The following is a 26,905-nucleotide window of genomic DNA, read 5'->3' on the forward strand; positions in this document are numbered from 1 at the left end:
TGTATCGTACCTTGACTGATTCATGTTACTTTCTTTTCATGGATATGTTTGTAGTATATATTATTTCTAACCACTTATGATAAAAAAATATTTTATTTAGAAAATTGGCACATGCTCAGTGAAAAGGGTTGGTAAACAGTGAACTACACAGATAACATTAGATATCATCTAGGTTTCCACCACAAATAAATGATTTCTGCTAATATATGGGCATACCTTCTTCCAGACACAGATTCAGATGCAAGCATGCATCTGGGTGTGAGTCTATGTCAGTAGGTAAACAGATGTGTGTGAAGCAGGCAGTAGGATCTTCTTGCATGCCTGAGAAAAATATGACCAGTGGTTACAAGGCAGCACCTAAAGAAAGCATAGATGCTGAAGAACAATGTATGGATGTATGGAGGGCCCGGGCATGGTGATTATAACTATTTGCTAGCACCTTGTTACTCTAAAAAGTGTGGTCCATGGACCAGCAGCTTTAGCATAACCTGGGAACTTGTCAGAAATGTAAAATCTCATGACCCACCCCATACTTACTGAATCAGAATCTGCATTTTAACAGTATTTCTCTGCTTTTCATGCAGATTAAAATTTGAGAAGCACCACCCTAGATGAGTTGGGAGCCAGAAGATACACTGAGTAGATGAATCAGGGCCAACTCACTCATTAGAATAGACAGTGGCTAGAACTTATGATAATTTAAGGGTCCGTAAAATCATTAAGAATAAAAATTCATAAAAATTGTTAAGAATAAAAATTTAATGAAAATTAAATAAGAATTAAAAAATAAACTTTTAGGTAGAAGAAAATGTTTTAATACATGATCTGGTTGTATTCAGCTTTATATAAGCACAACTGTAAAATATGATTTTTCATATGAATTTTTAATGGAGGAAGGTGCCCAGGAAGACAATTTCCTAGGGCTCACAAAAGTCATAATGCAGCCCTGTGATGAATATTTTTCATCTTTCTAATTAAGTATTTAGAATAATTAGGATAATTAAATAAATGACCAAAATAAATGTATATGCGAATTCAAAATCTTAGAAGAACTAGGAATGGTAGACTTCTAAACCAGAAGAAACCTTAGAAATCAGAGGATACAGTCCATTTATGAAGATAAAGGAAAATATATATTTATCTGATGACAGATGACACTGATAATAATTTTCCTTGTTGTGTTTCATTTTAGCGTCGTTATTTTTAAGCTGGGACCTCACGTATAAAAGTTTACTAATACCTCTGAGCAACAGGGCAATATTTTTGATAGTTAAAACTAAAGGTGTACAGGCAATTCTCTCTGCTTTTCCTTTTTATATTTCAAATAAACTGTATAGAAATGACTTTGTTTATTCATCTAAGTTCACTTCACTTTCAAGGTCCCAGACTTAAAATTTTGATACTGAGCAGAGGAAATTTCTCTAACATCCATTAGCAAGATATTGAACATGTTTGGACTACAGCCTCCTACCCATGTATCCTTTACATTATATAAGATAGCGCATTCGCTGCCAAACATACATTTTAGAAATCAAATAAATTTTAGCGTAAAGCTAGTTAATGAAACTAGCAAATTTAGACTTGTTTAAATGTCAGTATAATATTAAGTACCATATGCTGTGTGCCAAGCAGTTAAAATTGTTTTTGGAAGGATATGAAATTAATTGTTAGAAAGAGAATTTAGTGACTTAAAGTACTTCACCATCAGTTTTATCATTTAATGCATCTTTTGGCAATTATTAAACCCTCGGGAACAGCATGAATATCCTTATCAAGTCTGGAAAGACACTAATGGGGAGGAGAATGGAGTGATGCTTGCATTTACATGTGGGCATGAGCCCAGAGAAAAGTGAAGCGGGGGGAACCATAAAAACACCCTTGGGCTCAGTGCCCGGGGCAGATACAATGGGCAGCCACCAGAGTCTCCAATAGCACCATTTCCTTCATTAATCCAGTGTTTTATTCCTTTTCTTCCTTTTGCATTTTTGGATGCTTGTCAGTTTTAAGGACAGACTTTTTGAAATCCCTGTGCATTATTTACTTCTTAGATGATTTACTCAAATCCATGATTAATAAGAAAGGCATATTAAGGTCAAAAATGTGTTGGAGAGTTGGGGTTGGTTGAATTTTAAGTTCTTAATGACAAAAATAGAAGAAAACAAGCATTAAGCACTTACTGCTAGGCACTGTTCTAAGCATTTTACAATTATTATTTTATTTAATCCTCCAAATTATCTTATAAGATATTTACTAGTTTTGTCTCCATTTTACAGATGAGGAGACTGAGGCACGGTGAAGTTCAATAACCATTTTAGTTTTAACTTGATGGGAAACCATCTCAAATACCTATTTCCCTGGCTTGGGAAATGCAGCTGTTGGATATAATTGCGCTTTCATTTATGTCTCAGTATCACAAATGCCTCAGTTATCGTGTAACAAAAATACTAATTGTGCTGAAAATATCAGCAGGCAAAGGAAGTTATTGGCAGGACTAAATCCAGAGTTTTGTTTGTTTTGTTTTATTTTTGCTTTGCTTTTAGTTCTGATTTTCTAGTATCCAATTGAATTCTCAATCTAAAAATTTGATTAAAGAAGGATAAAACCTTTTCCGATACTTGAAGAATCTGCGCAGTTTCCACCTAATCTAGATGAGTCGAATGTTGAATGAGAGCAAGAAGACTGTACCTCACTTGGAGGATGGAGGTGAGAGGTGGGTTCCAGGGCAGTTCGAGGGATGTAAAGGGAAGAGGCGAGAATGTCTCCCAGTGAAATATTTGAGACAAAGCATTTTGTGCCAGAGAACACTTCCCTCTACAGTCTCCGTCTGCCGTTAACCACATTCACACCATCACCTCCTAACCAGCAACAGGAGACCAGAATCCTAGGATTTCTTCATAAAACCAGAAGGGAGGGCCTTGGCTTGTATGATTGTAAGAGCTTGAAATAGTCACTGCCACAGTCAAATAACCTAGGTTACCAGGTTTGCCAGCTTGAATTAATATTTGATCCAATGTTTTAATTTATTACTACATCTCATAGGTCATGTTTTTAAGTGTTCCTGTGAAAACCATGGCAGGGTAATATTATTTCACTGGTATAATCACAGAGTCTGTGCTTTTAAACAGCACATGTACTGTGATTAAGCTAAGTAAGAATTATATAATTTAGGACAAGGAAGGGTTTTTTTTATAGGCCACGTAGGTAAATGATGGACGTGGGTGAGCTTGAGAAGTTCCAGAAAAGCCTGCTCCTGCTAAGTCTGTCTCCCACTGAACGTTCCATGTGTCCCCTTTTTGTGAAGGCTCTGCGTGTGAATGCTAAGAGGTAAATGGTATGTTGGGGAAGGACAAGAAAAAGGGAAAGAATTCCTATTAGCTGAGCATCTTCTGCCTGCTATGCCTAGAAACTGTGAAGGTTTCGAAAAATCCTCACATGAACCAAAAGGGAGGTGTTGTCATCTTTTAGAGGTGAAGAAAATAAATTTCATAGTGAGGCTAAATAACTTGTAAGTTCACAGTGCTGTTAGGTAGTAGAAACAGGATTCAAACTCAGGTCTTTTTGTATTATAAGGTATATGTACACTTACATTCTCTTTAGAGCCGTAGTTTAAATCATTTATCAACTAGCTTAGCTACCTAACAAAATCCAGGAAAAATGGTCACGGACAAGACATAAATTTTGGTCACTATGGGATAAAAAGGATAGAGAGGAAGGAGGACAGTCGTGGAATTGGTATGAAGTGTTCAACTCCACTTAGAAAAAGTTGTTACGGATTTCCCTCCTCAAAGGAAAATATTCTTATTTTTTCTGGAATGCCAAGGCATGCCAATACAACATTGGTTCATATTACTATGAATATACTATGGGTACACTATGCAAGTGAACAGAACCCCAACAAAGTAGAATAGATTAGCAACAATTCTATACATTTTCCATGTTTCTTTTCTTTTTCATACATTTTCTTTCAAAATTATCTTTGTTGCATGAACAAAGAACTGAATGGAACTATTGAAATGATTCTAGAAATTGCAACGCCAGAAAAGATGCCCACAAACATGTTCTGTTCTCTAAAGTAAGAAGACCGTATAACACTGTATCCGTTTAATTACGAAGTCCATTTAAAAATAACTCCCTGAGGATCATAGAAGTTGAATCTTCACAGTGTACAATTATCTTTACCCAGTCAGCGCATGAAATAACTACTCTGTTCCCAGTTCTCAGTTCAAAAAAATTTTTAAATGTGGTAAGAGATAAATATAGCTTGTGAGCAAACATGGTTTGCTGCTCAATTGTTCAAAAATGTGTTCACACAAACAATTGTGGGGTAATTATTAATGCTAAAAACATGTGAAGTTGCAGTGACTCTGCATTTGAAGTCTAGAATGTGTCATTTGTTTTATTCATGATAAACAGATCGTTTAGTTGGAAAAATCCCATCTGCTTAGATATATCTCTTATTATTTATGAGAACCGTGTTTAGGAATGCAGGCAGCACATGTGCATAATTAATCCTGAAGAGAATTAGACATTGTTTGATTCACAGCTGAATGCAATTAGCATTAGGAAGTTTACATATGTTGGCAATAACACAGATTAGCAACTAAAGTGCTTGTTAAAAAATTTAACCTGAGGCTGCTGGAGCAGACCTCTCTTAATGATGCTTTAAATGTTGTTGATGAAGTAATAATCAATTTTGTTTTATAAATAGTAAATCAAGAATTTAGGTCTAATTAGCAGTGCTACAGATCACTTCACTTACATATCAGATGTACTTGTGATGTGTGCTATGAACTTTCTTGGAGTCTTGTGTGCAAACAGTTGTCACGGAGAAGACTTGATCCCTTCTCGGAAAAAGAAATCATGCCCCAGCTAGAGAAGAGTGAGGTGTCCACCTTTTGAAAGGACTCCCCCAGAGATGTTGAGCCGGAGAGTTCTGGCTTTGTCACTCTGCAGCTTTTAATTGCAGGAGAGAGAAACAATGCCCTCTCTTCCGCAAGCAGAGCCATTAGCTAGCTTTACAGACTGTGAAACGGAGTCATCTAATGGCGAGGGAGGAGAGAATGGAAATGCCGAAAATGAGGCCGAAAGTAAAATTGAGCTGTAATTGTTTGCACTTCAGCTTGGAGAAGTTCACCATTAATTAAAACGTTTCTGCACCACTCACCACCAGACTGGCAAGAAGGAGGCAAGGCTACGGGAGAGGCAGCCCAGGAACCTGCGGGGAGAGCAAGGAGGCCTTTCAGGAGGGAGGGAGCATCTTCAGCCCACAAGTGCAGAGTCACGGGAGTGTGGACAGACCACTGTCACATGACCGTTTTCGAGCAGCCAGCCCGCGGTGGGGATTTTGACTCTTCCTGCACCTCCTTACAAATTCGTATTCTACATTTTCAGAATGAATCAGGATGGAGAACAATTTAGCTAGGAAACATTTACCCTATTCCAGAGTCTAAGTCTCACATTTCTTTCACATTTTAACATCTCTGAAATGTGAGCGCCTCTCCCAAGGATAACCATCTTATGGTTAACTGGCAACAGTTTTTTCCTTAGTACGTGAAATAATGCTAACAGCACATGTGAGCCATTTAAATGTGGTACTGAACGTCTCTTCTGTGCCAGGCACCGTGCTAGGGATGAGGAATAAAGGAGATGTAATAGAATGCAAGAAGGATTATCATAAACGTATGTACAAAGAACATGCTTGCCATTGAACTGGCAGAATGTTAACTTCACTTACTCACGGCCCTCTGAGCGTGTGACTGTTACGTTTTCTAACAGGGCCTTAGACTTGCACCCATCATCATTATAGTGACTCTTTTCCAGATAAGCGATGACAGCGGACAAATGTAGAATGTAAGCTGTGTTCAGCCAGGGAGGCTTTTTTGTTTGTTCGCTGCAGAGATCCTAGCTCTGAGAACACTGCATGGCACATGGGGTCACTCAGCAGTTTCTCACTGAATGAAGAACCAGGCCAGGACTTGGCTTTGCCCTATGAACAAAGACAGTTTTTACATTTATAAATGGTTGAAAACAAAAATCAAAGGAAGAATAATATTACATGACGTACTAACGTTACCTAAAATTCAGATTCCCATGTACATAAATCCCATTTTCTTGGCACATATCCAGAGTCATTCATTCTTTCATGTTTTGTCTGTAACTCTCTTCTCATTACAGAGGCCCAGTTGAGTAGTTGTAACAGCGTTCTTACGGTGCACAAAACCTCCAGTATGTATTGTTTGGCCATTTACAGAAAAAAAATGGGCTGGCGCCCAGACTAGGCTGTTGTGGGAAGGAGCAGCCCAGCCGCAAGGAGCTTTGGTAGAGCCCCACTGTCCCGTGCCCTCACTCACGCCTTCCTGTCGGATGACCTCCTATTCCTCTTCTCGGTGGATTAGGAAACCGAACATCATCACTGCTGACGTGCTCGACGACGGGGAAGCTGAACCCCATCATCCTGAGCCCCCTCACGCACACACAGCAATTGTCCCTTGACCCTCATAAAATTAAATTAATTTTGGCTCTCCTGGTAGAAATGCATAAGCTGAATTGTATATATTAAAGCTTAATGATAATACCTCCTGGTACAGGATCAAATTTGGTACAACTTTATTCCATTTGGCTTCTATCCAAGAAGAGCCATTATAGAGAGAGGGAGTACCAGCTGAAATTCATTATCAAAATACTTTACGTGTTATGTGGTCCTGAGACGTAAACCTAGAGAGTGTTATGCTTTTAATTAAAGATTATCGGTTCTGAAGATCCTCTCCTCATTCGCATCTGCTACATGCTAGATGTTTTCACTTGTCCACTAAGAGTACAGGGACTACAAAGGAATCACAAAGCATGACAGACAGGCAGGGAGCCAACACAGGCTGAGGGTATCTGAGATCAGGGCAGACTTGTTAGTGTTCCCCTGGACCTGGGTACGGTCACTGACAGGACACAGAAAGCAGCCTTTAAAGAGGAGGAACATGAGCATAGAGATAGAGAAAGCACATGTATTCACTGTAATGTTCTGGGTTCTCCCCCTTTTACTCTCAACAGCACAACTTGCTGGAGACAGGAGTTAATTTCTTGTAAATGCAGAGATACAAACTAGCTCATGATTATAGTTTCTGCAAATCTCTAGGCACCATGAAGACAGGGTCCAGATCTGTCTTTCTCATGGCTCTAGGTCCGGCTGGTGCCTTGGCATAGTCCGTAGCCAACACATCTTTCTTACTAAAGGAAGATACCCTGGCTAGGTCATAAGCTAGCTGGGTTCTCTTAGATCTCTCCTTAGAGCATGCAGTTCTTTGCCATGTCTTGATGTTATGGAGTCTTTCTGAATGTAGGATAGATACAAGTGTGCAAGAAGAATCCTCCTTTCAACAGAATAAATGGGAGGGGGAAGGGGACAGTTGGTTAAAAAATAAGACTTTAAGATAATGCTAGTCATTGTTTTATCTTTAACTAAGGAGTAAATCCTAAGCACAGGCAACGACTTCTGCAGTATCTCAGTGAGACTGAAAAGAACACTGGCCCCAAATTTCTTCCTTATCTATCTGCATGAGGATCTGAAACTTTATATGTAGAATTTTACCAGTTTAGGTTAAGATTTAGCAGTTCCTAAAGGTTTATATTAAAAAGAAAAGAAGTTATTTGGGAGCATTGTTACGCAGTAGCCACTAATTTATCACCTATTAATATTTTAGTATAAATTAGTAAGATTATCACTCTCTAAGAACATAGAGCTGAGGAATGAAACAGGATTGCAAAAAACTTTGAAGAGCTGGATCAAATATCAAAGATAGGAATATAGGGTACTGTCGACAGGCTGGTTCTACAAAGTCATTTGTTGGGAAGCTTTTGAGTCCCCAAGAGGTACCTCTGAAAGAGATGCTACAACTGGGAAGAAGATTGTTTGTTGCAGAGACTACTAGGTCCCCAGTGTACGTCCCGCTTCTGCCTTTTAGTTAGAAGTAACACGCACACGCACATGCGTGCACACACACACACACATTGAGTTTTAGCAGGAAGCAGGGTAACCCATTAGATATTTTCTAACCTTCCTTATGGCTAGACCTGCTCATGTGTCTAAATACTGGACAAGGAGAAGTTAGCAGAGATAATATTTGCAATTTCTATATCATATCCTTAAAAGGAAGCTGCTTATTTTCCACCATGTCTCTTTTCTCCTTCCTGTGTACAAGAATGAGGACATGCTGCTAGTTATCTAGGGTATTAGTCTGCTAGGGCCGCCGTAACAAAATACCACAGAGTGGGTGGCTTACATCAAAGAAAAAGATTTTTTTTTTACCAGCTCCAGAAGCTAGAAGTCTAAGATCTAGGGGCCATCAGGCCCGGTTTCTGGTGAGGCCTCTCACCAGAATGGTGCCTTCTCACTGAGTCCTCGAATGGCGCTTCCTCTGTGCACACATGGAAAGAGACCTCTGCTGTCTCTTCCTCCTTGTGTGAGGCCCCCAGTCCTGTGGGATTAAGGCTCCCTTCTTACGACCTCCTTGAATCTTTATGACCTCTTTCTAGGCCCTATCTCCAAATACAGTCACATTTGGGATTAGAGCTTCAACATACAAATTTGGGGAGGGACACAGTTCTGTTCATAACAGCCGGTTTTGATGACACACCCAGGCAACAGCGGTGTGCAATGGTGGAAGAAACCAGCGGCTCTGGATGACTCCTTACAGCAGAAGGTGTGAACCCTCCTACCTGCCCACTCCTCTTAGGGTTGTTCTTTCTCAGCCGCTGGGATCTGGATGTGTTTGTTACAGCAGCTATATCCTTACTAACCGAGTGTGAAAGAGGAGAGCCAAAAGGAACTTTCTCTTCACAAATCTGTTTGGGGAACTATTCATAAGAGGAAAAAAAAAAAACAAAACAAAACAGAACAGGTCATCCATCCTCTTATCTGAATCTCTTTTTGAATGTGCTTTGACTCCATTTAATACCAATCTAATTACATCCCAATAGGCAAATGCTTAGAAATCAGTCTCATCATTCATATAACGACTCTATCTAATTTGTGGCAGTGGAATTTGTTTTGGTCCTACTTTGTGATAGATGTGAGGATACCAAAGGTATAAATTTAGACATCAGCTTAATTGTATTTCTTGCCAAGTTCATGTTGCCAACTTGAAAAGACGATGCTCATTTTTAAAAATAGATACTTCTGTAAAAATAGTTTGCCATGTAATTAAAGTACATTATGAAAACACCTTCTTTAGGATGTTAAGAAAACCGAGGAGTTCTTGGGTTTCTTTTAGGGATAGTAGAATGTTCTAAAAGTAGATCATGGTGATGGTTGTGCAACACTCTGAACATAAAAAAACACTGATCCGTACACTTTAATGGGTGAATTTATGTAGCATTGAGTTATATCTCAATCAAGCTGTTAAAAAAAAAAAAAAAAAGAGGGAGGAGTAGGAGGTATATGGCCAAACACATTGAGAAATCTTCCCTACTTTATCCACCCTAGGAGGATTTATAGGTGCTGGAAGATATCAGCCTTAGAGCAAACAAACAAAAACCCATATAACTTTGCTTATCCAAGGTCTTCTTGAAATTATTTAAGCATGACTCACTTAACCTCTTGCAGCCAAGATGTGTGTTCAGCTAAAATAATAGAATACTCTGAATCCCTGCTTTCTTGGCTTCACTAGAAAGGTATATAAAAGTTTCACACAAGTTATGCAAGAAGCCCAGGGGGAGGGCATCCTGGGGCTGGCGCAGCAGCTCAGCAAAGGCCGTCGTGAGACTCCTACTGTCTCCCACTCTCCACTGTCCTGGTCACGTAGGCCTTCCTTTGTCATTTGGCTTGGTGGTGCAAGTACTTCTTTCCCCAGCTCTGCCCTCTGAGCATGAAGAAGGGAAGGACTGGGCAGAAGTTTCCACTTACCTTTTCTGGTGCAGAAATCTGCCACGTGGCCTCTCCTGAGAAACCTCGAACTGAAGCTGTCCAGGGTGTACTCTGCAAGAGGAAAGGGGACGAGGAGATGGCTGAGATCTTTTGGCCTTCCACTGCAGCTTTTGCAAGTCCATCCCTTTGACTATTCAACAGATACGTAATATATATTTCTAAGGAGATGTAGCATGTTTATTGAGAAAAGTATTTAGTGATTGAGAAATGTCTTCTGTATCAGGTTTAAACATAGAATTATGTTAACGGTGTATCAAATCCTCACCAAATATTTGGACGTTGATAGAGAATTAAATTGTGAAATTACAGGATTTGGGAGTTGGAAGAACCTACATACATATGTGTGTGTGTGTGTTCTGCTGCCCCCCACCCTCAGGCTCTTTATAAGGAATGCGCGTACTCTTCCCTTCAGGACTCAGTTCCCAGGCCACGCCCAGTAACTGCAGCCAGCCGGAAGTCCGGTTTCCGTGTCATGTCAGGCCTTCAGCACTAGGTCCTACATTTCTCCTTAAAGATCGATAAGCTAAAAATGACTTATTTGCCCTGAACCAACCTCAAGACAGTCTCTCTCTACGTAGTGGTTAGAACTGATCACTAAGTGTGACAATACAAATGCGGATTCCCATAAGGCAGCTTCTAATATACAAATGGACAGCTCAAAACACAGATCTATCATCTATGTGTGCATGTATACAATATATATATATACCGATATATATTAGTAAGTCCTTACTGTTTTAAAAATCCAGGCTATATCCAGTTTTTCCTAGGTTCTATAAGGTACCCAAAATCCAAAACAAAAAATTGGATTGGAAAAAGAAAAAAAATGGAAGGTAAAGGGGGAAAAGCTAAGTAAAAAAACCCTACAGCCTTAGAATTGTATTTCAGGGATAAATACGTGGGAGGGACACTAAGAAATCAAGTCAGCCTTTGCTCTGGACACATTTATTTTGGATGCTGTATACCGGTGGAACCAAACAGCTCTGTGTATGTGGAAGAGCGGATACAGAAGGAGCCCTCTGGCATGCACATGCGTAGGAGCTAGACTGAATACCAGAGTCGTGAGCATGCCCAGGGATTTTCCTACGGAAGTCACTAAATTAAATAGGAATTTCCAAGAAGACAAGACACACATAGTGCTGGAGTCTCTGCACCTGCATAATCTGTGTTCTGCCTTCTGAGGGGTCCCTCACAGAGTGGGCCCAACACACGCATGCACACGCACACACACACACACACACACACATCTTTGTTTCCTTAGTTTTTTTTCTTGTGTTATTACAAAATGGAGAGGAACATTAATTAAATACTTTTACCAAGCCAATTGAATTCATTGGTCCCTTTTATACTTTATTCTAAATTTGATACTTCTGACTAAATGGAAGTCTCTATACCTTTGATGGGGGGAGTCTTAGGGTCCTAAACAATGAGTTAGTTGTAGGGATTGTTCAGACTCATGTCTTTTAAATCTGAGCATCTAGTTGGCCTTACCTTGTACGTTTATTCCTTTTTATGAGAGTGTTGGTGAAAGCCAAAGTTAGTGCATCTTACAAAGTTTCACAGTTTCCACATTTTACTCTAAGTCTAATTCCTTTTCTTATGCCTTCTCTAGAGGTAGAGAACAGCAGGTGATTATTTTACTATGGTGTTATTGAACTGTAGATTCTGTTAGACCTTTCTCTTGGCTAAATAATCCAAGTTCCTTTCCTCAAATTTTCCTTTGTAGCTCCTATTTCTCAGCCTTTAACAATCTTCACTGAGGTCCTCAGTTGATACAAATAGTCATTTTCACTTTTTTTTTCTCTGCATGATTACTTGAAATAGTATTTCTAAGAAAAAATTAATATAACTCTAAATGGTTTTACACTATGCACATTACAGGGTCTAAAAAAATACACTCCCAAGATTCAAAAAGACTGGTGATTACTTTTGAAAACTTAGGCTGAACTAGGTAGCTCCAGAAAATGGGGTAAAATAAAACATATAGGTTTTATTTGTCAGAACAAAGAGATTTGCTGTGATAATTACAATTTGGCAAGTCTATTGTGAGGTCCCTGGGGTGGGAAAAAAAAAAAAAAAGAAAAACCCCTACAGCTTATATGGGATAATAGAAACAAGAGGAATAAGCAGCATGGGATTTTATAGGGAGAGAAAGTCACTCAAAAAACTAAAGTCCTCCTTTCTTTAACAAAAGTACAAAATTAGTAGGTGAAGGAAAAGTATTTAGTTTAATGCACCTGGTCAGCTATAAAGCTTTCAATAAAATGTTACCTCAAAATGCAATTCAAATTATCTTATGAAAAAAGTATAACTTTTGAGACAAGTGAAACCTTTTACCTAATAAAGTGCTTACTAAAGATTTGAAGCCTAACATCAGGCAAGGAAATATGAAAACTAGGCTTGCTTCAGTGTTTAGAGAACAAGGTGACACCTATCACATACTTCCGGGCTAGTTCTCCCCTGTTGACCTTCTCCTCAAAGACCAGACCTTGAGTCTCTGAGGGGGGAAAAAAAGCACCAGAACTGTTATAAAGTCCGGGACATCAGACACTTTGAAGGGTAGAGATAACGTGGGAGGGGGTTGGGGTGGTGCACATGATACCTGACGAACACCCCAGCTCCCTCCCCCAGGCCGCCCGTAGGGCGGTGCCCACACCAATCCTGCCCCCACACAGTCCTCCCACCCACCCCTAGGAGGTATAGAGGACTCTTGTCTGGAGAAAATAAAGAACTCTAGTGGGAAAACCCATAGACTCTGACATTTAAAGTTCCTGTCACATAAATATCCATGTGGAAATCTTTCCCACACACCAAGAGATGTCATCAAGTTTTCCTTTTTCAATTTATAAATGTGTCTCACTCCTAAGTTTGAATGGACAGTCAAGAAACACCAAATATTTGAAGGAAATATGAAAATACAGTGACACAAATAGAATAAACTAGAGAAAAATGGAGGCAACATAAAGCACAAAAAAAACTTTATTTAAAAATATTATATAAATGATTATTATTCTCCTGATCGATGAGAGAAGATATTGTACCTAAAAGAAACAGCTTATAATAATAAGAAGGAATAATCAGAAAACAAAGAATAACACTTAGAATTTAAAATGTGATTACAGAAAAAAAAAGTCTCAGAAGATATAAAAGATAGTGTCAAGGAAGGTAGTGTCCCAGAGGGGGGGAAAAAGACAAACACTACAGAAGAGGAAGTAGAGAATTGAAAAGCTACAAAATCCAGAAATAAAGAACAAAGAAAACAGAGGCGACAAAATTATCAAAATCAGTTCAGAAGCATTTCACAGAACTGAAGGTCATACGTCTCCACATGGAAAGGGCCTACTGAAGGCCAAGCACAAGGGAGAAGGATTCTCACCAAAGCAGATTGTTACGAGCTTTCTGAAACACAGGGGTGGAAAAAGATTCTAAGAACTCCTGAAAGAGTAGAAGCAAGTCATGGAGAAATGCTTAGGAAGAAGAAATTGTATTCGAATTCTTAAGAGCAACCCTGAGTTCCAGAAGACTTTGTGGTTCAGTGCCTATAAAATTTCATTATAAAGTGATTTTAAAGTTACCAGTCGTATTTGAGGGTAGAATAAAGGCATCACCAGATATTCGATATCTAAATTAAGTAAATGTGTTTCCTGTGCACTCTTTCTTAGGAAGATACTAGAAGATTTACTTTAGAAATACAAAAGAAGAGAAAAAAAAAACACTAACGAAGATCCAGGAATCCAGGGTTCAAGTCCAGGAGACCTGCAGAGGTAAGGACCAGTATGTTAGCTATGCATAGAATAGAGCAAGAGACAGAGGACTGGTATGGGGATGGAGGAGACTGCTTAAAACTGTGTTTCAACATTAAAACAAAATGTTAGGTGGGGCGCCTGGGTGCCTCAGTTGGTTAAGCGACTGCCTTCGGCTCAGGTCATGATCCTGGAGTCCCGGGATCGAGTCCCACGTCGGGCTCCCTGCTCAGCGGGGGGTCTGCTTCTCCCTCTGACCCTCCCCTCTCTCATGCTCTCTCTCTCTCATTCTCTCTCTCAAATAAATAAATAAAATCTTTAAAAAAAATTTAAAAAAAAATGTTAGGGACGGCTGGGTGTCTCAGTTAGTTAAGCATGTGCCTTCAGCTCTGGTCGTGATCCCAGGGTCCTGGGATCGAGTCCCACATCCGGCTCCTTGTTCAGCAGGGAGCCTGCTTCTCCCTCTGCCTTAAGCTCCCCCTGTTTGTGCGCCCTCTCACTCTCTCTCTCTCTAAAAGAAAAAAAAAATGTTAATAGCCCTTTGACATATTTTGGGGGTATTTATTTTAATGGATTTATTTTGAAAACTACCTCATAGGAAATATAAATGAAAAATAGAGAAAAACAAACAAGGAAATAATGAGAGAATATTAATTTCAGGGGGGAAAAAAGCTTTATTAAAAAAGAATTGTAATCCCAGAGTGAAAACTATTTACATAACAATAAGTAGTTTATATTTATATAAACACTGACTATTACCTTAACCAGAAAATTATAATTTAACTATATTGAGAGATTGGGGAGAGCAAGCAGATGGGGAGCATAAGAGAGGTAAATTCTATACTTCCAAAACAAAAAGTCAATATATTATTTCTATAATTGTTAAATTAAGAAATGGATATACATGTGATATATATGGATATATATCTATGAATCCCAGAATATATATGGAATATATAGGATATATATGACATAAATGGACATATATATGACACATCTATATGAATACGATAGAAGTACCACACCAAGAAGAAATACGTTAATGGCATCGAAAATGGTTGTCTTTATAAAGCAGAGTAACTAAGGGCTGTAGTAAAGACTGTTGGATTGTGACATAAGCCTTTTTAGCACTACATTCATGTGTTAGTTTCAGAAAGTTGAACACACACTCATAAATACTAATTGGAAGAAGGAGGTTGAGAAGATTGTGCTGAGTTTTCTCCAAATCAGTGAAACTGGTTAGGTTAAGCAGTGAAGTAGTGACCTTGACTTTGGTCAAATTTTTTTTTTTTTTTCATAGCTAGGAATGAACCCTCTGGGCAAATTCAGACTTATGTGCAGTTACAATAGGTACATAGATTAGGTTACTATTTGTAAAGTGCTCTTTATAAATATGATGTCATTTTATTTATATGCACATAATTTTATTGTTCAACTTGGTTTTCTCAAGTGATTTTGTTTGGCATACAGGGAGGTACAAATCTCATTTAAAGAATTAAAACCACACGTAAAATCCCTGAAAATATTAGAGGAGTATATTTTTCATCTGAAATTTTCTGTCTTTATATCTTATGGCTTCTCATCTCTATTCAAGATTTTCTTGTTCAAATTGTCTTCCTTGTTTTTGATACCCGTTTCTTTTTGCCCACATGGTGATGAAATTTCTACCAGCCCCTCAGGCTCTCTGGGACCTCCTGTAGCTACTGAGGGCAATTATGGCTAAGAGAAGCTAACCTGAAAAGGGCTTCAAGAATTGCTGCAAAAGGGGCGCCTTGGTGGCTCAGTCAGTTAAGCGTCTGCTCTCGGCTCAGGTCATGATCTCAGGTCCTGGGATTGAGTCCCGCATCAGGCTCCCTGCTCAGTGGGAAGTCTGCTGTCCTCCTCCCCCCCGCCCCTCCCCCGCCACCCACTTGTGCTCTGTCTCTCTCTCTCTCTTCTCTAATAAATAAATAAATAATCTCAAAAACAAAAACAACAAAGAATTGCTGCAGAACACCAGTCCCTGCAAATGCTGCAAGGCACTGTTGGCTCTAGACTTCGGAAAGATAAACTTCCCCAAAATAATCTGAGTTGAATACAGACCAAGACTGTTAGACATTTGGTATGGACTGATATCTGCAGGAGTCAAAAAGAAAAAAAAAAATTTAGTAAGTTTGCATAAAACAAAGAGTCATTCAGATTTGGTCACAAATAAGAATTTTCACCAAGAATTGCATGATACAGTACAAAATCGAAGTAGCACGCAAGCAGCTGGTGTATTTGTGAAAACCAATAGAGAAAAACCTCAAACCAGTTATTCGGCAGGCAGAATAAAATAATAACCAAAGAAAAGTTTGGCCTGGTTCTTTTACTTTGCAGACAGTTTTGTTGCCTTCTCAGTTCAAACATCATAAAAATAAACTGCTCTACCTCAGCTTTTGGAGATACCTGTTCCGTGTTATTTTTGACGACTTAAAAGGGAGCATACCATTCTGAATTTCACAGTGACCAGCGCATTTGTAACACAACGAGGCTCTTTTATTTCCGGAAGCAGCCAAAAGCAATTAAGGAGGACTGTATTCATTACAGCAGAATGCATCCTGTTCAACTAATTGGAACATTAGACGCTACAATCTTGGCCAAACGTACCAACTATGAAGAGCTGTCACTGTCTTAATAATTCTATGATGGCCAGAGGAAGACAAACAGTTGTTGTTGACAAGTGTTTGATCTTCATAAGTCTGCTGCTGCGACAAACTACAAACTGTATTTTATCCTCCACTTCTGTGATCCTTCACCCAGATAAGAACCAACACCTGGCATCTTTTCAAATTTTCTTTTTTTTTTCCCTTTTACATCAGTGGCAAAAGTTAAAAAGGTAACATGAAAAGAAAGATGAAACAGGAATACTGTTCAAATTGAAGGACTGGAGTTTCAAGTTTCAATCCTGTATCAAAACATCTCCGCCTTATCTTCTTTTCTAGTCATCACAAATGATGAGGATAAAGAGATACACAAACATCAGCACAGTGCTGTGTGTGTACTGCAATCCAAAAATCACAGCTACGAAATTATACCTGACATATCAAAAACCGACAGTCACATCCTCCAGATTTCCTTCTCTCGTTCCCATGGACCTTCTTGATTAATAAATCTGACACATAAAAAGCATCTATATGACTAAAGTGCCAGTTACTGGAAAGACCGTTTTGATCTATTTCTCAACTTTTAGAAGAAATATTCCCTTTTTCATGAATACAGGATCCGTTCACTGACTGCCAGCTTTCAAATGACCACCTCTTGAAGTTTAATTTTAAGTTTTAAATAAATATTGTATGCATGCAGAATAATTACGATGCTCTAGAGAGATACTGTATAATGACATTGATTCTTTTTTATCTGAAAATGCCAAGCCCTTAAGGCAGCAAAGTCTGCATTTGCTACAGATGTGGAAAGGTTCATTCCATGTGTTAAATTTCAGAAGGGGCATGCAATGCACTTTCATTAAGACACTAGCGGTATTTCCTGAGTAAACTCCAATTTTCATGAGCGTAAAACTTATTTCCATAAGACTCATCTGGTCTAAGCTACAGCAAGGAACTCACTGGCCTTCAAATGAATGCTAGACATATATATATATATATATATTTTAAGTGAACAAAATGTTTCTTCATTCTGAAATGAAGACTATTTTAAAAACTATTCATTAGGCTGTTTCCCTATATACGATACCACAGTTCCCTCCCAAACTTCATAGATTCTACCCTGCATCTTTTTCACATATATAGAAACAAGATGAAGCTAAGACAAGGATCAGAGTTAGACATCAGCACTATGTCTCATCTTTTGTGTCCTCTGTTGGGATTCCTTAGGGGGAAAAAAAAGCATTTTATTTAAATATAATGACACTCATAACAGCCATGGGCATACATGAGGGTTTTTCCATGACTCCCTTTTCCCTTCCCTTCAACAAAGAATTCTTCTCTGGCCACCCCTTTTTATTTTTTTATTTATTTTATTTATTTTTTTATTATGTTAATCACCATACATATTACATCATTAGTTTTTGATGGAGTGTTCCATGATTCATTGTTTGCATATAACACCCATGGCCACCCCTTTTTAAATGCCACTTTTCACACTGTTTCTTCATCCTGCTTTCTTTTTCTTCATTATGTGTATTACTTCTGTAATTAAATTATGTTATTTATTTGTGTGTGTGTTCATGGTGAGTTTTGACCAAACTAAGCTCCATGAAGCCCAGGGCTTTCTCCATCTTATTTGTTGCTATTTTCCTAGCATCTGAGATAGTACCCAGACAATAAGAATAAAGGAACAGGTATGGGAATGAATGTAGAGGAGGTAAGTGGCTAATCTCTGACTTATTTTTCAGACATGTTAGATTGGCTTCTGTGAGAACGCTGAGCTAATGAATCATTTGTCCATGCCCACTGAGTACAGGCATATTTTGCCTCAAACTTCTGATTGCCACATTTGTAGCTCTCTGCTCTGAAACTTGCCACAGGTGCTTCTTTCAACTTTGTCCATGGTGGCGTAATTTACACATCCGAAACCCTACAGCCTAACAGATACATATGTATACTGATCAAACATTTCAAAGCATGGACATGATGTGATTAATGCAAAAACTCTGATTCTGCCCTTTTCTTCTGAGCCCTATATTTCTATATATGCAACTGATGTCTGAGATTTTTTCGTGTATAACTTGGAGGCACATCAATTTCAACAGGTCTAGCACTGAACTCATTATTTCCTCCTGGAACTTTATTTCCTTGTATTTTTTATTTGAGTCAGAGATACCATGATCTAACAAGTTACCAAGTCAAAAACATGGGAGTCATTCTACAATCCACCCCCTCTACATCCATCCCCACCCCCCAACCTCAAGTCAGTGTTTATTCTGTAGCTTCTACCCTTCATGGTGCTCCCCTGCTGCCATCTTGGCTGAGGGGCTCATCCTCTGGGGCTATTGTAACTTTCTGTAAGGGTCTCTCTGTCCTTGTATCTGAACCTCTCTGATATTCACTGATATTAACTCCTTGTGTAAACACAGTGGTCTTTTTAAAAAGTAGAAGATATTACGTTACTCACCTTCTTTGAACTCTTCAGTTCCTTCCCAGGGTCTGGAAGTCCAAATTACTCAGCTTGGCTTTAAAAGCCTCCGCTTTTTGCCTCCCGCTAACCTCCTCTCCCACAGTGTCCACCCAAACCTTACTCTTCATCCAACGTGGACAACGCAGATTTCCCTCAAGACACTCTGTTCATCCCTACCCCATGACGCTGCACATGTTCTCCTTCCTTTCTGGAATAATCTTCTATTTTTTTATACCTATAAATTACCACACATTCTTAAGAATTTTTTTTGTTGTTGTTACCACACATTCTTGAGGGCAGCCATTAAGGATTTTCTCTGACTCTTCTCTTCTTTGTGTACATAACTCTTATTATAATAGTTCCTATTTACGCTGAATTATATTTATGCAATTATATTCCTCTCTGAACTCAGTCTATGAGCAACTTGCGGCTAGGTAGCATATTTTACTATTATAATGTATGCTACCTAACAAATGTTGAATAAATATTTGCTGGGTTAATGAATAAACAATGAATGAATGTACATTCTCTTTTCGTGTACTTCAGTGAATTGGAATTTTTGGCAACTGTTAAAATTATACACTTAAAAGTTATTAATTAAGTCATATCTATATGAAATCAGAATTTTCTTGGTTCCTTTAAAGATAAACCCACTATTATTACTTACATTCAAGCTTTCTGGGGCGCCTCGGTGGCTCAGTCATTAAGCATCTGCCTTCGGCTCGGTCATGATCCCAGGGTCCTGGGATCGAGCCCGGCATCGGGCTCCCTGCTCGGCGGGAAGCCTGCTTCTCCCTCTCCCACTCCCCCCCGCTTGTGATCCCTCTCTCTCTGTGTCTCTCTCTGTCAAATAAATAAATAAAATCTTAAAAAAAATTTCAAGCTTTCTATATGTGTTATTTATTTCCTTTGGAACATCCCTTTCTTTCTAATTCATTCTGTATCCATTAAGTTAATGCTGATTAAAATGGATTGTTTTGATCTTTGCATAGATGTCACATGGACTTTTATAGACATTCCATTATAATTAAACATGTATTAATGGACATTTAAAACATGCCACTATTTTATAATAAAGCTTGTGTCTGTGGTCCACTGCTGGTGAAATGACCCAATAATATATCAGAACAGTAGCTTCTAATTTTGATAGAGAACACATTTGGCTTCCAAGTTTTTAAATCAAGGCCTTTTCCACTTGGTTGGGTACCAAATGCATCACACAGATTCTCTTTACATATAAGAATATTATCTACTGTTGTGGGCAGATTTAAGTGTAGTGCTAAGGGCAGCCTAATTAGATTAAGCTTGTCCTTATTGCACAAGCATAAATTTAAAAATTATGTTAAACCGCTGTTAGAAAATTTAAAGTAATAATTAAAAATAAGTTTTAATCCATTAGCACGGAAATTTTATTTTTAACTTGACCTTTCTTGGTTGTATTTTGTTTTGTTTTGTTTTGTTTGTCTTTTAAAAAAATTCATCTTTTTGCTATTATTAATAAAAGACTTATTTGGTATTTGTTTAAAAGTTCCTCATATGGGGCGCCTGGGTGGCTCAGTCGGTTAAGCGACTGCCTTCGGCTCGGGTCATGATCCTGGAGTCCCTGGATCAGGTCCCTGGATCAAGTCCCTGGATCGAGTCCCGCATCGGGCTCCCGGCTCAGCAGGGAGCCTGCTTCTCCCTCTGATCGTTTCCTCTCTCATGCTGTTTCTCTCTCTGTCTCTCAAATAAATAAACAAAATCTTTAAAAAAAATGTTCCTCATATGGGGCACCTGGGTGACTCAGTCGGTCAAGCATCCGACTCTTGATTTCAGCTCAGGTCATGATCTCAGGGTCCTGGGATGGAGCCCTGGGCTCAGCAGGGAGTCTGCTTGAGATTCTCTCTCCCTCTCCCTCTGCCTCTCCCCTCCCTTGTGCATGCGCATGTGTGCTCTCTATCTCTCTAAAATAATGAATAAATAAATGTTTAAAAATTCTTTGTATGTCCCATCTCAAGGTTTTCCATCAGTGTCTCAGATTGGCCTATTTCACATTTCACATTTCAGAGGCTCCGTTTGTCTATGTTTTATATATTAGTTATCTGCTGTATATAGCGAGTATCTGTTTGGGGGGAAAGGAGGGGTTCTAAACTAAATGAAGTTTTCAAACAATTACAAATTGAGAGTGTTTTTAGTCCTCATTTCATAAAATTTTGGAAGGAGTATATTGGCTTGTTATGAATATATGTTTCCTATAATAAAGTCATCTGGCATTTGGTTGAGATGTCTTTAGCTTTTATATAGGACTGTTTAGTAAATATAATCATCAGTTTTATAGAGTCTATATAAATACAGTGCTTGCTAGTGTCCACATGCAGTTCCTTCTTTCCTTTGGAGAAAGCAAGTTCTCTAACCAGTTTTACTGAATTGCTTAGATAGACAAGTTACAATGTATATGGTGTCCTTGGAGAATAAAAAAAAGCACAGTTGAGTATATCCAACTTCCAATTTCTGAAAGAAAAAAAAAAACACTGTATTAAACTGTCCATAAAATCTGTTTCTAGGAAAGTAAGCTTTATTTGCATCACTGAGCGAAGGAGTAGGGTTTTTATTTTTTCTGCAGAAGCCCCACAGAGACTGGCTCACATTACCTGCTGTGATGTTACTGTGAACGGAACACAGGTACCCTTCAACAGATTCATCCTGGAGATCATGTGAGTCAACATATACCTTCCCTCCTCCCGTCTGGAACCCCTTAGTATTCTGGTGACCAGTCAGTTTGAATGGTCTCAGCTATTGATACTTTAGGATGGGAGTCTAAAAATTAGGAAGACAGATTATATATATGTATATATGTGTGTGTGTGTGTGTGTGTGTGTGTTTGATACATAGGTCTCCTTCCTGCTGTGTGACTTTGGACAATTCATCGAACTTCCCTGAACATTGGTTTCCTCAACCATGAAAGAAAGGGAGACAATAAAGCATTCTTGTGAGCATTAAATTGGTTCATCTATCTTAGGATTATCTTACGGTCCAGGTGTGAGTTAGGTACTCATTAAGTTGGTGAAGGCAGCTAAATATTGTAGCGTCACGTTGGAACACAGACACGTTGTCTGACGAGCACAGCTAGAGAAGAGCATTTGTTGATCCAAGTATTAAGCCCCCGATTAAGCTGGAAGGAGAAAACTATCTAGTTTCAAGATGAGCTCACTATCATAATGGCCCCAAATATTTCTTTCTGAATATAGGATGCTCAAATTCTATATATTTATTTCTTTAAAAGAGAACCAAAAAATGGCTGTAAGTAAATTTTCACTTGCTTTTCTTAAAAGAAAAAGCCAAGTAAAAAATACCTGGTATGCTTGATTCCATATATATTATAATTTTCCATAAACTCAGAGAACAACCTTCATAAAGTTACTTATTTAAGTCTTATGGAAACTGAAACATTAACATGATATTACTCCCAGGAGCCTAGAGGAATCTTTCTAAAACTGTGAAGATGGCATATTTATATTTATAATCATGAGTGTGAAATCTTTAGCATTTTTCTTAAATTTTGAGCCCAGTCTCTAGTTAATCTGTAGAGCTTAATGTGTAAAACAAAATAGCCCACAGAACTGCTTACAGATCAGCAAGACCATTTGGGGATAAAGATAGAAATCCCAGCCATGAGCTAGAAGTTGTGCTCACTTCTTGACCAATCTTTCCAATATCGATGATTCTGTCTTCTCAGGTGTCCAGGGCCCACATCTAAGTGACCCTCAAAAGTATTTCCTCAACTAGCTCTTTACAGTGTGATATTCTACATCCACTAGCCTCCCTCCTTGGCTCCACCATGACCTGATTCTCCTGAGACTCATTGTTTCATGGATTATGTGTGCTACTAGTAATAACTAACTAACATCTGAATTAGTTCATGTGATTCCTTTCCCAAATAATGCAGAAAATTGTGATGAATCTCCATAAGAAAATGGCCAGTTTCCAGTTTTAGTCTCTTTCAAAGTTTCACTAGAAAAATAATATGGAGCAAGCCCAAAATTTGAGAAGTCTTTAATAATAATCAAAGCCACCTTCCACTAGATATAATCAGGGCTTTAATAAGACACAGGTGACATTTCTTCCCCCACACTCCCAGTATCTTCTGTTGTAGAAGAATCATAGTGCTGTCTATGTCCCCTGCCTCCCACCCACCTTAAATACATCCGGTGTTCTGGGAGAGTGTCAGGTGCAAAAAGGATGAGCAACCAAATATTGAAATCATTACAAGGGAGCATATGGTTAAATTTCAAGGATCATTTAGAAACATGTTATATCTGAAGGCTTTATGAAGAACTACGTGATTTCTCACCTTGTGCTTTCTCCATATGGAAAGATAACCTTACAAACACTTGCCCTAAAAAAACAAAAACAAAAACACTTGTCCTATGAGATTGTGCCATTGAAGACAACAGGGATGGAACTAGAGGGCATTATGCTAAGTGAAATAAATCAGATGGAGAAAGACAAATATCATATGACTCCACTCATTAAGTGGAATCTAAAAAAATGAATAAACAAACAAAAAGCAGAATCAGAACTCTAACTACAGAGAAGAAACTGATGGTTGCCAGAGGGGAGAGGGGGTGGGAAGTTGGGCAGAATGGGTGAAGGGGAGAGGGAGATGCAGTCCTCCAGTTGTGGAATGAGTAAGTCACCGGAATAGAAAGCAGATGATACTGTAATGGTGATGGAATGGGACAGGCGGTAGCTACCCTTATGGTGAACATGGCATAATGTATAAACTTGTCAAATCACTAAGTTGTACACCTGAATGTAACATTGTGTGTTAACTCTACTGTTTTTTTTTAAATGTCGTTATCAAAAAGCAAAAACAAAAACAAAAAACTTATCCTAAAAAATTTGCTATCTTTTCTTCATGGGAGCCCCAGTTGTCCCTGTTAACTCATGAAAAAAAAATCAAAACAATTGAGTTATCTGGATAAAGAGTACTTCTTTAATTTTATGTATTTTTTACTATTAATCAAGATGTCTGTCCCATCACATTTTAGTCCATTAGGAACTCATTCTAACAATTTTCTTCCATGGGGGAAAAGAAGGCTCGAACAAGTGTTTACTAAGAACCATCTCTTTGTGTTGTGCTTCCAAGGAATTTATAACTATTGTTGAAATAGTTTGTCAGAGGACACTGAAGAAGAGATCTGGAAGTTGCTTCCCAAAACAAGAGTTAGAGCTTGTCTGCTACTTTCACAATTCATTTTTAAAAAATAGAATTGTGCTGGGCGCCTGGGTGGCTCAGCTGTTAAGCGTCTGCCTTCGGCTCAGGTCATGATCCCAGGGTCCTGGGATCGAGCCCCTCATCGGGCTCCCTGCTCCGCGGGAAGCCTTCTTCTCCCTCTCCCACTCCCCCTGCTTGTGTTCCCTCTCTTCCTGTGTCTCTCTCTGTCAAATAAATAAATAAAATATTTTAAAAAAATAGAACTGTGCTAAAAATAGAATAAACAATAGAATCAGGTAGACCTGGGCTTAAAGGACGTAATATCGTCTATTTACTCACTGTGTGACCCTGGAAAAGTTACTTTTAACTTTTGTACTTCTCAATTTCCACATCTGTAAAATGGAAAAAGAAATAACTATTTCTCAGGGGATCCAGTAGGTACCGAAGGTGATAATGTGCCTGGCAAGTAGTAAGCAATTTATAAATGTCAGTTTCTTCACACTCTCACTCCATTAATTGACAATTAAGTACATTTAATGTTTAAATTTGCAAAGGAGTTTAATGTTTTTCAGTTACAAGTTGAAATCACGATTCATAAATGTTTTATAACCAATTTAATATCAATCAAAATATTCTCACCATTAGAGTCCCATGTTGACAAGATTTCATTTTAGATGTCTTTTTCACTATTACAGAGCATATGTATGGAAAAATATTCCAAACTTTAATTATATTTGCTCAGTTCAGATGGATTTATGCTGCAGCTGCCTCAATTTGGGCCTTTTCTCTAGGTTCCTGCAATAACCTCCTGGCAGCTTTCCTTGACTGCAGAGCCAGCTCCGCCATGTTCATCCGCTCCACGGTAGCTATCCGCTGCACTGGGTCTCCCAGACACTTGGGATTGTCTCTGTACCATGCCCCAGAATCTTCAAGAGTTCCCCATTACTGAAAGATTACCTGGCATCCAAAAGTAATTTCTCAGCCTCCCTTTCCCATTGAACTGACCTACCTGTCAGGTATCCTCACATTCTCCCACGCAGCCACTTCAAGAACCAAACACCCACACTGGCTGTTCACAGTGCTGCAAACTCAACATGTCTTGACTGTTCTCACCACCATTGTACAAAGAATTCCTTTGGTAGGGAAGTACCCTGAGGCACCCTATCCCCAGCCCCATTTTTGTCAATGTCATCAAATTCATTTAAATCTTACTATTCTGAGAGGCTCCATGTCCGCTGAAGGCCAAGTGAGCTTTCAAACCAACCCTCCTGTAGATAATAACTCTTAACTTTAGACAAATATATACACCAAAAACCAAAAGCAGGAAGACTCTGAGACTGACACTTGATGGAAGGGAATAGCACCTGGTGAGTTTTTATTTTTACAGGTCCCAGCCAGAGAAGAGGCTGCAGTCTGCACCATGGAGGTGCCAAAATTCTGATAGAAACCCACAGTTTGTATGGTTTGAAGAACCAGGATAGAGAATTCAGGGAAACCATAGCCACTCAAAAGTAAGAAGGAATCCAGGAAAGAAGAGAGCCAGGGAATAGGAGCCCCCACTTCTCTGTGTTGACTCTGCTCCAGTCTTTGGCTAAGCCACGAACAGCTCATTCACTGGGCAGGATGAGGTATCGCAGCCAAGTCTGAGGGAAGGAACCGTGAGTGGCTGCTTGGAGTCTGAGTCTGCAGTTTGAGTCCAGCCAGGTTAATCGTCTGCAAAAACAGGCAAAAATATGTCAGTACTTTTCAGGGGAGTATAATCAAATTCAGAGTCTTCAGAACAACCTTCACAGTGTCCAGGATATAATCCAGAATTGCTCAAATAGGAAGAGCAGGAAAATATGGCCCCTTCCCAAAAGAAAAGAAATCCATGAAGACTGAGCCTGAGACCATTTACATGTTGAAATTAGCAGGTCAGATTTTAAATCAGCTATTATAATGCTGTTTAAGAACATGAAGAAAATTATGTCTGCCAATGAATTGAAATATAAAGAATTATTTTAAAAGAGCCAAATGGATGATTTTAAACTACAAAATAAAATATATGAAATCAATTATGCCTTTCCAGGAAACTTACCTAGATTCTCGTCTTTTAGTTAAAATTAACCTTCTCTTCATTCACAGATTGATATTTGTCCTTCTATTATAGCAATTTGTGGTCTTGCTTTTGTGATTTATTTATGTACATCTCTTACTCTCTGATTATAATTCCTGGCATCATTCATTAAATATTATCCTCCAGCAGCAGAAACCTAGTATATGTTCTCAGAATTGGCAACACTGGGAAATGGTTACCATCTTGTGCACTGGAGTCAGCCGACCTGTGTTTGATTTATACTCCAGCAATCCTACTTAACTCATCAAAGGCTCCATTTCCACATCTATAAAACCACAAGAATAATAATTGTGAAAATTAAATGAAGTAATGCATAGAAAGCACTTAGCACATTTGCTAATTTATTCTACAAAATGTTTTGACCACCCACCCATTAGGGAACAGGCATTCTGCTAGGTGTTGGAGATAGAGCAGTAAGGACCTTGTAAGGCCCCAACCTTCTTGGAGTTCATAAATGAGAGAGGGGAGACATTAAATAAGTAAAGAAACAAACATAATTGCTCTATATTTAATAAGTGCTGTGAAGGAAATAAATACCAACTGAATAGAAGGAGTTAATTCAGTTCCAGTTTAATGAACGGTGGTTATTTTGTTATTATTATATAATTTTTTGTTCCCCACAGCACTACGCCCATGCTCTGGAGAAAGTATACGTGTAATGAACATTTGTTAAATTTACTTTCTAGTTGCTTAATTTGCATTAGCTACTTCTTTTTTTTTTTTTTAAAGATTTTATTTATTTATTTATTTTGAGAGAGAGAATGAGAGACAGAGAGCATGAGAGGGAGGAGGGTCAGAGGGAGAAGCAGACTCCCTGCCGAGCAGGGAGCCCGATGCGG

General features: G+C 38.6%; 1 long non-coding RNA gene across 2 annotated transcripts in view; it reads left to right on the forward strand.

Moving 5' to 3' along the window:
• The window catches only part of LOC115944341 (uncharacterized), a 217,740-nt gene that overhangs the window by 183,237 nt on the left and 7,598 nt on the right, over positions 1–26,905 (forward strand). The window contains exons 5-6 of one of the 2 annotated variants that reach the window (XR_014139035.1): positions 13,579–13,680; positions 15,331–15,614. This is a non-coding gene — a long non-coding RNA (uncharacterized LOC115944341). Of the gene's footprint in view, positions 1–13,578; positions 13,681–15,330; positions 15,615–26,905 lie in introns of those variants that run through there. The other variant, XR_004078906.2, reaches the window with a different exon arrangement.

This window comes from Leptonychotes weddellii, chromosome 12 (assembly GCF_054177405.1).
Source record: "Leptonychotes weddellii isolate Sample4059 chromosome 12, ASM5417740v2, whole genome shotgun sequence".
NCBI classification, from domain to species: domain Eukaryota; kingdom Metazoa; phylum Chordata; class Mammalia; order Carnivora; family Phocidae; genus Leptonychotes; species Leptonychotes weddellii.